Source organism: Thunnus thynnus, chromosome 3 (assembly GCF_963924715.1).
Source record: "Thunnus thynnus chromosome 3, fThuThy2.1, whole genome shotgun sequence".
In the NCBI taxonomy this organism is placed as follows: Eukaryota; Metazoa; Chordata; class Actinopteri; order Scombriformes; family Scombridae; genus Thunnus; species Thunnus thynnus.
The window spans coordinates 10,856,693-10,871,226 of record NC_089519.1 but is presented as its reverse complement, the minus strand read 5'-3'; positions in this window follow the sequence as shown (position 1 = coordinate 10,871,226).

The window sequence follows — 14,534 nt, the reverse complement described above, 5'->3', positions numbered from 1 at the left end:
TCCAGCAGAGTTCCACAGATTTGTGAGTTGATGTCAAGGAGCTCTGAACCTGTTCTGGAAGCCTGCGGTGGAAGAACGTTCCTTTGTAAGACATTTAATGGTGGTTTTTCATTTAATTTGTCATCCATCTTTAGTTATCATTGCCACGTCTTAGTGAATATTCATGAAAGGTTGTGCTGTTTGTTCTGTGCCCTAATGCCTTTATGTTGTCTTGGCTCAATTCTGTTAAAGGCAAATAAAGCCTGATTTGAAATGAGGACAGTATTAAATGTATTGTATTTACTCTGCAAAACATTTGAGCAAAATCATCCTTTAAAAATAATTTTTCTGATGTCTGATGTAAGGTTTTCTAAAGGTCCAGTCATACCAGCATTGAAAATGTGAATATTTTGAAATCTTTTTTAAATTTTAAAATCGAATAATTCCTACTGAATTACTGCAATCAGTGGATTAACTCGGGGGGGCTAAGTAAATATGTATGAATATTTAACAGTTTCAACTTTGGTGAACACTGGCATGTAATTTTATACTATTTAAATGCTCCACAAAAGACCCGTGGTTTTAGACAGCTTTGAGACAAAACTGGAGGCTGCAAAATATTTGATCTCTTGAATAAACTGTGTCAACTGTGTTGCCCCGTTAGCAACTGAGCTACAGAGTTTGCTAGCTGACAGTTAACCTCTGTGGACTTGAGAGGTGGTTGTAAAATGCAATTTCCCTCTTCATGGGAAAAGTAGTTATGGTCAGTGAGAGTAAATTACTGTGCATACCTGCTGTACGCAGTATATTCAGACTAATCCTTCTCCAAAATACGGCTAAATATGCACTTTTGTCAAAACTTTGGATGTTCAAGGAGGGTGACATGGAGGCAATGTGTTTGATTTGTGGAAATGATGACAGGGACATACCGAGCTTACAGATGGAGAGCATGAAATGAATTATGCTTTAACAGTGGTTTTAAGAGTCTCTTTTATTTTGATAATTTTTATTCTTTGAACTTTTCACTATTTGAAACTACATGAACATGAATTCAAGGTGACCACAGGCATTTGTGGTGGAAATTACAAAGTTTTTATAACCATTTTTCAAGGCTCAACGATGAACATTTGATTATGAAAATACAGAATTTGGGTGTATCACTGCTCCACTTCAAATTATTGCCAACAGACATGCCTCCAGTCTGGCACTGAGCAAAATACTTCCCCCCTCAACACTTCAGCACTCTTGGCAAGTTGCCATTCTGTCAAATCTAGCTAGTTAATGAATGAACATGTCAATCATGCATTAAAGGGTAGGCCCAGGGAGTAGCAGAAATACATATGTGGATACTCTACTGCATTGTGACATAGCATTGACAGACTGCTCACAATCGCCCCTCAGCTCTAAGAACAAAAGATTTTTTAATAAAACAAGGGAACAGCATGGAAGTTGTTGAGGATATTTCTGGGAGTTGATGACAAGACAACCAACACAGTGAATACCTGCATGACTGCAGAATCAAGATGTTGCACAAAGCAACAGGAGACAGGAGACATTTCCAACAAAATCTCCTGACAGCCAATCTAATGAAGTACCTGTAGCCAACATGTAAAGGTCACATGTTATCTGGAATACCAACAAGCCCTCCAAATTGAACGACCACATAGGTCATTTGATCATGCACTCCAGAATGACCCATAGGAGCAGGCGCCACTATCAGCAGGGACAACATCATTTGTCAAATCACTGTTGAAAATAATGATGTTTTATGATGTGACAATGCTGTGGTTAAGGTCTGGTTAGGTTTAGGCACAAAAACCACTTGGTTAGGGTTAGGGAAAGATCATGGTTTGGGTTAAAATGATCCCTTGAAATGCAGTGTGGGTTAAGGTTACTACTTTCTTAAAGTTAGGCAATCTTCGTCTTCATGATAACAGTAAAATCATCACAACAATCATTGTTATGGTTTTTAAAAAACTGTCCCGACTCGCAGTTGGAAATGGGAAGCAAACAGCAGTCTGCAGCAACATGTTCTAAGTCCTCTTTTTTTTTTCAAGTTAGGATCTAATTAGAGGATGAATTCTAATTGCTCTGGTAATTCCCTGAACTGTCATCTAGCACCACCATGATGTTGACATTTTTGGTTTTGAGTGAAATATCTTGACAACTATTAGATGGATCACTATGACACTAATTAGTACTAATTAGCACTAAACTAAGATGGTGAACATGGTAAACATTATACCTTCTTAACATCAGCATGTCAGCATTGTCATTGTGAGCATGCTAACAGGCTAACGTGAACATATACTGTAGCTCAAAGCACCATTGTGCCTGTGCACAGCCTCACAGAGCCACTACCACAGCTGTAGAATCTTAGTCTTTCACAATCCACATTTGTACCCTTTTTTATTGCGTTGCATGTTGTTAACTTCACATATTAATAGCAATGGTAGCTAGCTTACCATGTTGTATGAGTAAAAGACTATAATCAAGGTCATAATCTGCCTGTTTTAGTGTGAAGGTGGACACACATTGTGTTCATCACTTCAAGTGCTAAGCCTCAAACTCCATAGGGTTGAAGGCACACTGGGGTACGCAAATAAAAGTGAGTTAAGCCCCATTGGTCGGTGGAAGTGAAGGTCTAAATCAGATCCTGTGGTACTGACATTGGGTAATCAATATGCAGCATATGATTTTTGCATTTCCCTCCTAAATGTATGAGTATGTGTGTGTATGTGTTTATATCTGCCAGATTATTTGCCTATGGAGAGATCCTCAAGGTTTTTCTTCTACCCGTCCTCCCCTCCTCATTCTTTTTCATGCACCATGCAAGCATACACACAGAGCCTGATTTGTTTTCTTTTACTTTAAACAAATCTGTAACAAAGTAAAGAGAGCTGTTTGAATATTGCACTTGCTGTATTGCTCCACTGAGCTGTCAGCTTTAGGGGAGACATTTGTACCAACTTTTAATGAATTCTTCCAAGTGCAATGTATCAACAATTCAAAATGTGTTGTGTCTCATCTTTTCAGTGTTTCAGTGTTTATATGATGTAATACATCAATTTAAGACATTAAGACATTGTATCAATTTTTTGACGCTTTTGTTTTGCCTTTAATAAACTTAAGCAGGTACCAAACTTTTCATTTTGTTCTGTTTCTTAATCAAACAGTATTGAGTCCTCTGCTCCTCTCTGTCTCTTGTGTTCATTCTGATCTTCTTCATATCCATTACTCATTTTTCTCATAGCTCTGATGCCCTCTGCCCTAAGCTTTGTCAGCCCAGGGAAACCTCTGGACCCTTGAGCATCAATTTCTAATAACACCATCCTCCCTACTGACCCTGTGCCTATCTAGCTCTAATATAGGAGACAAATACTAGCATGGACAGAAGTTCCCATTCACCCACTGCATAAATTGACTGGTTAAGTCAGAGAGACCCCATCATAGTGCCTGGAGATAACCACTGCCACCAGCGCTCCAGTCTGCAATTAATCTAAAATGGCCAGCCTTAATCAACGCTCCGGTCGCCCCTGGTTACCGGGCTGACCTGCTTCAGAACAGATTGCCTCCTGCTTTTGGATGATGTCATCATTGTGAGACCTCAGCACAGTTAATAATAAAGTGTGAGTGAGAGGGTCAAGCTTGTAGCAGTTAGTGAGGAAAAGACTAATAAGATTAAACAGAGTAATACGCTGGGAGTAATTACATAAGAGCCATAAATGAGAAGACAGCTGTTAATCAGGAAGGGTCAGATAGCATCTTTATGGTTTGGGTTATCCTACTTGGATGAAAATTTGTGTGGTTGCCACATACTGTTACTGACTGCTGCTATGCATCTATCCAGTATCTATCTTATATGCATCATCTATATTTATAATTTGATACAAAAAAAAGCAGATAGTTACAAAGATATGTACAGAAAAAGTAAAGGATAATATCTTTTCATGTGTTATGCCCAGGTCTAGGGGAATGAGGGTGCAACATAAGGACAAAGAAGAGAGTGATGAATGCAAAAAAAAACACCATGTGAGCAGTATGACAACAGTGACAGATGACTGGGTTTCTCGTTAAATTGATTAAATTTTCAATTAATGAAGATGGCCTTCAGGGTGAATCGAAGCCAAAACAATAAACAAAACCAACTATCTTACCAAAACAATTTCTAACTATTCCCTAAACAAACAAAAGAATAAACAAAAGACATTTTCTAACCCTAATTACCTACACTAAAAAAAACAGGAAAAAACTGTGCACAAAAGGAAATAGCGATTGGAGAAAAGTTCAGTGGTCTTAACTATTTACAAAGTTTGAACTATTTACAGAGTGCATGATTTACAAGGTCTGAGCTATAACGTTATACAAGGCAGCGTTAACAAAGTGCTAGGCTAACACAGGCTAATGAGTAGGCTACACATGCTGACGATGACCCCAAAACTAAAGCAAAACGAGAAATCAGACTGGGCCCATGATCACATTCCTATCAACATTCAACACACAACGCTTTACAAAGGTGGGAGGATGAGGAGGGACGAGGCTCCGCTGCTAACACCGACCCTCGGTGTCACCTAGAAACCCCGGATGTTACGTAGACCGGCAGAACCAGCCAATCCACTGCAGCTGTGGCACCCGGGGACAGCCAATCCTAGAACCAGCTAGAACCAGCACCTGTCAATAAACACAGATCCTCACAGAAAAGAGAGAGCTTCCACTCTATTATGAAAAACGTTGCACAGTTCAATAGTACACACACAAAAATTATACGGCTGAGGGCCGTGACACATTATATTATATTATGATTAAATTATACTGCATTTGCACTATGTAATTCCTAATTCAATACAGGTATACTGCTTAGAACTACAAGCTAATATAAAAACCTTAAAGGGTTTTTTATTTGACAAATTACCTCCCTATCTATTGCTCTGACTTGCATACACACATACAGTATAAACACGTGATTCACGCACTTACGTGCACGTACACATGCACATACCCATAGAAAAAAAAACACAAAGAAATATTATGACAATATCTAATATACATATTTTTTCACAAAGAAAACTGAAAAATGTATGTGAATTTCTCAAGTTTAAAACTACAATGCATTTAAATTGCAGTTAAACTATCAAAGTATACCTAACCTGAAAAGCTTTCAAATGTGAAGTTGCAATTTAAAATAACAACACTTGACCAGAGGGTCAGCAAAGCTACTGATGCGCAAACTGGAGAATAGTCTGACATATAATGAATGTTCATAGAAGGAACACATTGTCTGTAGTTGGAATTAAGTTGAGTTTAAATGATGTCCAATTAAATCAGCTCCTTGTATATGTTTTAAAACAGTACACCATCTCCCTACCATTCCTGACATGACACTTTCCTTATGGACCACAAAGACAGTCCTCACCATAGTAAATCTTTTTGATGTGTGTGTTGTAAGAGTTTGGAAATGTTATTATGATAAATGAAGAGCCACAGGGAACACAGTCAGGAATCCACAGAAACGCATACAAACGATTATGGATATGTACTGCAATTATCAGAATGTCAATCGACATGTGAGATTAGATTCTTTATTTTATCAAAAATATAACCTTAGAACAAGTTCATTTTAATACATCGATCTTTTTTCTTTTTTATATCATCTGAATCATATGATTTCCTTTCAAAATATTTTGAAATAATATTGATTTGATTATTAATTTCTTTGTGGACATACTCAAATCTTTCTCCATCAAACAGTATATGACCTCTACAACCATTAAACTTGAAAGCTCACTTACTGTTACAAAAATAAAGCGTATATGTTATTATGAAACTGCCAATTTCACTGCTCCATGAGGTTTGACACATATTTTTATCATCTTGCAAGCCAACCTAAAAACATTAGCTCCACTAACGTAAATATCCATTGAAAGATAGTGCAGCTGCTGAGCCTCCTTGTCTAGTTCGACAGCTCTGGCAGTAAGACAAATTCCTATCATCCATTGTTGAGTTCTTCCTTTTACTCTGAATGGCTGTTAGGCCTTTTAACCAGCGGGTGCAATTAACATGTCATTTCTTGGCTGTCAAATGCTGTATGTGTGTGTGTGTGTGTCTCTGTGTGTGTTTGTGCGTGTGTGTGCGCGCGTGCACATACTGGTGTAATAGCTAAATCATAATTTAGACCACATATGCAGCATTCACTGACATGAATGAGAAGCGTATCGTTTGGCGTATCCCAAGTTCTTCTCCTCATCAGTCCTTACCTTCTGTTCATTTTGACAGCATGCCAGGAAAAAACTTGTATCTTAATTCAATCCTTGCCTCTCTCACATACAATGTGGTAATTATTAATGAAGACAAGCTGCGCACAGCGAAGTCTGTTTTGTGTAGTGTCACATGTATTGCTGTTTTTGTGTCATGCCAGTGGCATATTGCAAAGCGTCAGAAGGTGTGAGGTATGTGGCTGCACCTGAGCCTGTGAATTTTGCTCAGGTGCAACATCTATACCTGTTTACAGTTCATTGCAAACCATGTAATTTAAATATTGCCTAAATGTCCATTGTTTAAATGGTTTGTGGTTGGTCAGAATTAGTGTACTTTAGCATGGGTGACAAGAATTATCAATGATTTACTGTACACGGTCAATTAACCATTAATAAACAGATACACTTACTATATTTACTCAGATGTTTACAAATTATTTTGCCACCCCAATTCAATGGAGGTGAACAGAATTTTTTTTTTGTTTCTTATATTATAAAATGTATATTATATAGCAACAATGTCTCATTTACTGCATAATCCAAATCAGGTGATAATAACGTATAATATTATATATATTCCTCTGTGCCATAGAGCTCTATTATTGTCAAACTATTAAAAACACATCAATGAACCACATTGTTGCCAAGGTTTGTTTTTGAAACAGATGGGAGTCTGTCACTAATTGCAAAAGCAAACAAACTGATCAAACTTGTCACTTGATCCATAGTGATGAAAAAAAAAATGTCAGAAAATCCATCAGCACTTGCTAATTTGTATTGCTGACTCCCCTACTGAAATACATTTGCTTACAGGTTGCTGGCAAGCAACAAAAAATGTGAGACAACTGAAAAGATGTAATTACATCAGGTGTGTATACAAGTGACAGCATCATGTCAGTTACGCAGATGGCCTTATTATCACATTGCCCACATTTTTTTAAACACTTGTAGTGCGGAGGAAGTTCTTGGTTCCATGGAGGTATTTGGTTACACTACAGATAAAAAAGTAACACTGTCAGGCATGCATTTCACAGTTTAAGTAAGGTACTACAGAATGTCAGTGCATCATCACTTATCTTCTGTAATATTAATAATTTTGTGTTGTATTATTTATTTATTTTTTACATTCACTACACCTATAAATACACACAAACATATTCATAAAAACTTTTTCTTTAAAAAAATATTCCTACAACATCCATGCATGGCAACTACAATTTAGTTAAAGTATGATTAAGTTAAGGAAGGTAAAACACTGAAGGTCAGGCACCGAATAAAGCCAATATTCATCACAGAGAGAGGATGTGAACCCTGGCAACCACTATCCACGCTGAACATGTTTCACTACCCGACCTCCACATATGTGAATGTCACACTGCTTCCTGCATTGGCAGTGAACATTGGCATTGAAAATTGTGAACTGAGAATCAGCCCACATGAATGTTATTCTTAGGGAGACTGGGCTGCTTTGTAAAAATGGCAACACTTTGGCAACCCCACGCCTACATGACAAAAAATAGTGTAATTACAAAAGAAGGTAAATAAAATAAAACTAATTAACTGAAAAAAGTTTTTTAAAATGTGTAGAATGTGAACAGATGCACTTAAAGCAATAACCGTTGGAGTAGGAAATATCAGAAAACTTTAAATGAAGGTTGCAGAACAGTCCTTTTTGATCCCATAACTTGTCACAGGATGTCTTTTCAAACAGAGAGTAGGCTATTGGCACTTCTCTACTGGTGAGATGCCTGCATTGAGCCATGACTTGATCAACAGAGATCAGAGCTTGTGATGTGAGTATAGTGAGTGATTTTCTATAAAAATGACAGAACAGTAAATGAGTACTTGCCTTGATGCTGTGTGGGAAGTTTGCTTGTTTGCACAAACTGCAGTAAGCACCTGTCGCTTTTCATCCATGTTAGTGGCAGTGTTGGACAGTCTGTCAGTTGGTCCACCATATTTGTCCAGACTGAAACTTTTCAACAGTTTGATGGATTGCCAAGAAATACTATACAGACATGCATGGTCCCCAGAGGATGAATCATGGTGATTTTGGTGATTCCCTGACTTTTCCTCTAGTTCCACCATTAGGTTTGCATTTTTGTTTGAAATGTTTTGACAACTGTTGGACAGATTGCCATAAAATTTAGTACAGACATTCATGGTCGCCTTCAGGAGGAATTTTGATATATAGTGATTAGGGATGTGCAGAGGGCCCAATATTTGTATTTGTATCTGTATTTGTTGAGGCAGCAAAATTATTTGTATATGTATATGTCTTTGAATAAAAGTGGAAAGAGGTTTAAAAATCCTGTTTTTGTTTTTATTATGCTTTTAATTTTAGAAAATGTTACAATAAGTGTTCATGAAGTGTTCCCTTGGGAGCACTTCACTTGTGTCAGTAGCTCAGTTTTATCTCTGGGGAACACCCCCAACTCTGGGAGTGATGTCCAAATTAGGAAATGTGCGTCATGTAGCAGGTGGATGTGACTCCCCTCGTTGAGACCTGCTGATGGATGTAACAGCGGAGCAGAGGAGAGAGACTGAGATAGCAAAGTAACCAACCTGCACGCTGGTATTTAACCTGTTTTTTTTTTGTTTGTTTTTTTCCCGAAAACAAGTAATTTAAAAAATATTTGTATGAAACAAATATTCATAAAAAAAAAAAAAAAAAACAACACTATTTGTGCTTTGGCGAATAACGTATTTGTACTTGGGCACACCCCTAATGGTGATCCCTTAATTTTCTTTTCTTTTCTTTTTGACTGTTTAATTTTTCTTGTTGTTGTCGAGATTAAACAATAACGTGTGTTATAAGGGTAGGCATTATAAGCTCCACCTGTTTTTTGGACTGCAGGAAAAAAAACACCATTGTGCTGTTTTGAGCTGCTCTATTTAATTTTTGTGTTTATGTCTGTATAATAAAATGAATTTGTAAATGCAGACCAGCAAAAAAATAAATTCTAATTCTAATCATCAGGTCAAAAAGTTTACTTTGTCCAATACCTTGGTTTAGGACCAAATACCTGCAAAACTGACATTCTCATCAGCCTCCGCTGTTATTTTTGTTGAGTGCTAATCAGCAAATGTTAGCGTAGCTGAATGTGGTTAATGTAAACCTGCGAAGACAAGTGAATGAAGCAAAAAGAATTGTTTATTATACAGATCATACTAAAGATTAAGTGTTAACCAAAGTCTTTGGTGCTTAGACTCTACAGGGAGATTTTGAATCGAAGGACATCAGTCCTGAGCAGCAGCAAGATAGATCCCCCCATGAAGTCCAGACACTGGTAGGGGTGGCTGATGACTTCTGCTGAGGCTGATGAGGCTGATGACGTTGATGAAGTGATGCATTGATGAATCCGCAAAGACTGGGCGGTGATGGGGAGGTGGTGGGGCCTCATTTTAAGCCTCATTATGATAGGCTGACAAATGAAGGTGTGTCACTGTGCTATTGGTTAGATGTGATCAGCTGATGTCTTAATTGACAACCAATGGAATGACAGCAAGGTAATTATTATTAGCATGCCTTAAGGATGGGAATGACAGATGGTTTGAGAAATAATACTAACAACCTGAACATGCAAAAGATAGCCTTCCTGACTGAACTTTCGCTAAGCTTCATTTGCACTGTAGCTGTCCCAAATGGCCACATTCAAAGGCAGGGTGAAAAGCTAGCTGTCAAAGAGAGGGGAGAGATGTTACAATTATTTAAATATGTTGATAACAGCACATATTTTCAGTCTCTCATGAAAGTTATTAATAGTGTTATTGGATTGTACACATGAGAAGTGCCAGAAATAGTTGTTACTTTCTCACCTCCTCACATCCAGTCAATCACTGTGTGAAGTGGGTGTGAATATTGGATTGTATGTTCCGGAAAGTTTGAGATATTGTTGGACACAGAACCTCCAATTATGAAAATCTTTGGGGACAGGGGCTTTCCAAAGCTGTTCCACTGTACAACTCTGATGGAGTATACTGGTGCCTTTACTCTTGCATAAAAGTGGCAAACTACTCAGCTCTGTAACCACTGAATCTAAATTTCATCTCATTGTCTTCTCATATAATCTCAAATAATCTATTTTTTAATAGACAAGCTTACATTATTCATTTCTAGTTGACATTGTGGGTGTATGTGATGTGCTATTGTGTGTAGCTTTGTATTTTGTATAATGTGTCCTGTGTGATTTTTGCTTTGTACTGTTTGTTATTGTGCTGTTATATGTTTTATTTGTAAGGGACTGCAGATGAAAATTAGCTTTAAAGCTAACTCTGGTGCAGTACATCAAATGTTAACATTTATGTGTAAAACTACATTGTCCCAATAAATACAATACGATCAATACAATATCTCGTTGTGTATACCATTTTTATTAAACAACAGGAGCTGGTGCTAACTTTACTGAAGAATATAATTATGTTATGTATAGCTACCTTGTGCCCATGTAAAGCCGTAATGGGAAGCAGTAGCAGCATGAGATGTTTGTTAGCTGATGCTGCTATCTGTTGTGAGCAGAATCAAGAATAAAACTCCAAACTACCCCACAAAAACTCTGAAAATGTTGAGACATGATCTATTAAAGTACTGCAAGCCGAATATATATATATATTTTTTTAAACATAAAAAATAGAACCGATAGCAACAGCGTGGCGCAGTTGAGGGCTTTGACCATTACTGTTTGCTCCCAGCCAGTCATAAGATCTCAGGTCAACTGCAGTCAGAGTGTGCTGTACAGGACTTGAGGGAAAAGGCCACATGTGTCAGAGCCTATAGACAGATCCGCTGATGGCTACTACTACCACACACGCACACAAGCAGCCTAATGCCTCCAGCATCACTGGCTTTCTGTTTAATTTTTATTTTTTTGTAACAACATTGCCATTTACAGTATGATAACTCATTTATTATGATACATATAGAATATCACCCACTTTATTGCATGAAATATCAGTATAAACCTATATCTTACCTGTCAATAACTGAAACTTGTTTTACTTCACCATTTTAGCTATCCAAGTTGGTGTCATACCTGAGATAGTTAGCATGTGAATAACGAGGGTGTGGCCCAAAGCTAAACTTACTGTGTGTTTTTTTTTTTAAATAAAGTAAAGGCATATCCACTGTATAATGGGTATCCATTATCAGCTTATGAATGGTGGATTTATGTCAACCATTTCGAGCATTTAATGAGGGGACTGGGAAACAATTGGGCGCAAAGTGAGTGAAGGCAGCTCCCCCAGTGGCCTGCTCAGCCTGGACCATCAGTCGACATCAAGAAAAAGAGTCTCTCATTTGCTTATCTTCCACAGGCAGCAGGCCCACAATTCACTGAACAGTTGCAGTTTCCCGCCCTCATTTAATGACGTTTGTTATTTCAATTCAGTATCCTCTTCAAGTTTAGCAGTGGGAGAGGCGAAGAGAAGGGAACAATCTCTGCCTTTTACATTAGGATATTGACTTTCCGTTTGCTCAGGCTGTGGCAGGAATGCTCTGTTCTGACTCTGTTTCTCAAGATTTTTTTTCTCCTCCCTGCTCTGCTTAACATTAAACAAACTTTACCCTCCCTGCTCTGTTTGGCATTAAACAAACTGGGCTGTCAATAGGTTAAGTTTTTTTTGTTGTTGTTTAAATGTTCTGTTTCTGCATGGATTGGAGTTTCTTTCACCTCATCACACGGACTCTCACATACATCTTACTGCATTGAATATGATGGTTTAATTATACATACTGTACATTCTTTGGTACTGCGCCAGTAATGTGCTTACATGCTGATATACAATTAAAATATATACTCAGTGCAAAGTAGAAACAGATGCACATAAAGTAGAATTTAGATTATCATTTACATGCAGTGTTAGATACATGCAATTAAGAGACATATTATTAAAACATTAGATTGCTTAAATGTAGTCAAAGTGATTTCAGCTGTATTACAGCTAAAATATCTACATCACGCAATTCCTCACTTTTAATCGTATATAGGTCTCCATGGTGTGCAACTGTGGAATGGGGATACCACCACCAGGATTGCTTACATGTGGGTTTTGGGATAAACTTTGGATTTCTGGATTAGCTTTGACATTAGTGAGTGTTAAACGCTTTGGTTCTGGATTAAATTGTTTCCTCATTCATACATTAATATCAAATGTGTAGCTTTGCCCTGATAGAAGTGGCATTAAAAGCTTAGCAAAATTGCTCAGAAAAGACCAAATTAATGACCATTGCAGAGACTTAGGCTCGCTTTTTTTTTCATTTACAGTACATTAAAGGGATTTAGCTGGAATATGCATATTGATAAATGACAACCAAGCCTTGCTCTTCATCTTAATTGTAGCTTTTCACGCAATTTCAACAATGTCAAGTATGTACGATACACATAGAGGATTTTCAATATTGCACACCTAATCAGAATCTCTCACTCATGTATTTCTTATCCTCCCCAAAGTGTTCATTTGTTCCATCTCTCAATTATTCCTCCCTACACTTATGTATATAAATGATCGGCTTCTACTATACAAAGTGCTTGTTACAGTTAATGAATGAGGCTGATCTCATTAAAAACACATCACAACAATAAGCAGGGGAAACAACAGACAAATCCTTTTTTAAAGTAGAAGTTGATTCTTAAGTAATTTGAGATCATTTGGATTCATTCTGTAAATAAAAGTTTAATAGTAAGTATTGCCAGCATGTGTTGAATGAATAATCACTGGAATTCACAGAGAATGAAATATTTGGGGGTTTTTTTCTGATACATTTCTTGTATATTTGATAAATGGGATTATACTTTGTGTTTTTTTATAATATATCTTCATAACAAGTAGATAGTGATGTGTTCATCTACTTTATACTGTAGCTAGAATGCAGTTCTTTAAAAAACACTGATGTATAATACATTACGCCAATAAAAGAATTCTTTGGATAAAAGAGCAATTTGAAAACCACTACATATTATATATTAAATAAATTGCTTTGCACGTGCTGATTTATAATTTGGCAGGTTTTTGGATCGTGTTCTTTCCACAATCCAATCTTTCTTTGTGGTTTTCCATTTCCAGACATCAAAAAGGCAATGTCACATTAAAATGATGTTGTTTGAAGTTAAAAAAAAAAAAAGGAAAGAAACCTAGGCAGTCTGATTTCTCAGTGTTATTATTTTCAATGCCACAGTTACACAATTACACAAATGAACCATAATCAATACGGGCCACCTTTCAAACAAGATCTACAGAGCGCAGCAAATTATTGAAGCCAGTCGGTCAAGTGTGACACACTAACAAGCTGCCAAACAGCACATTATTTGACCAAATCATTTCACGTACTTTTTCTAATGCATATGGAGAGACGGGTGGATACAAGGACAAACCAGTGGATAGCTAAGAGGGGTCTTTGCACCATTTGTCATGGCTGTCACACATGCAGCAGCCAGAAATGAAATAAATCCACTGTTTACATACACATGCAGCACAGAAACTCTGACAGGATTTAATTTTACAACAGAGCATAAGAATCAAATCACAATCTGATGCTCACCGTTAATGTGAAAACTAGAGCGTTCATGTGATTAAATTCCCTTTTTCCTAAAGCAGTCAAGCAATCAGTAGGACTCAATTATAAGTGAGTCTCTCTGGTGACATTTCTTCTTCTTTTGTGCTCACACGTCCGGCTTTATTCACAGACATGCTCAGCACACCTGTAAGGTAGCTCATGCCTTTAACAGAGGGAAAAAGATTCTTTCATGAGCATGTACTGTAAGAGACAGGTTTTCACTGAAGACATACTTTCTGCTAATGATGTTGAAAGATGTATGAAGTCGCTTCACATACTTGCAGCGCAATCAAGTTAAATTGATTGGTTTCAAGAAGGTCAATAAGTCCTTTGCATTCATTATATTTTAAAGTTGATTTAATATATGCATGTGGTTGGAAGAGATGAACGGACACCAAACTATACAAACATGGTGGTATTTTCTCTTCATTCAGACTTAACATATTTTTCTTTCTTCTGGAAATGTGTAGGCCCTTAACAAGCTTCCTTTTGCTGTCAAGCTTTTCCGCTCTGTTTTTCTTGGTCCTTGGCATAACAAGAAAGAGTGATCAATAAGAACTAGGAACATTATAGTTAGTCTTTGTGGTGAATTTTAAGATAGGCGTCGAGTTGAACACTCACTACACCTACACTTTGGCTGTCTGTATTCCTCTATATGCCTCTGTACTCAGGAGATATGTGCCATTTTGCTTCTTTTCCAAAAGGTTTTTGCAAAGGAAGCCAAGCCAAAAGAGCATGCCAAACTGGCA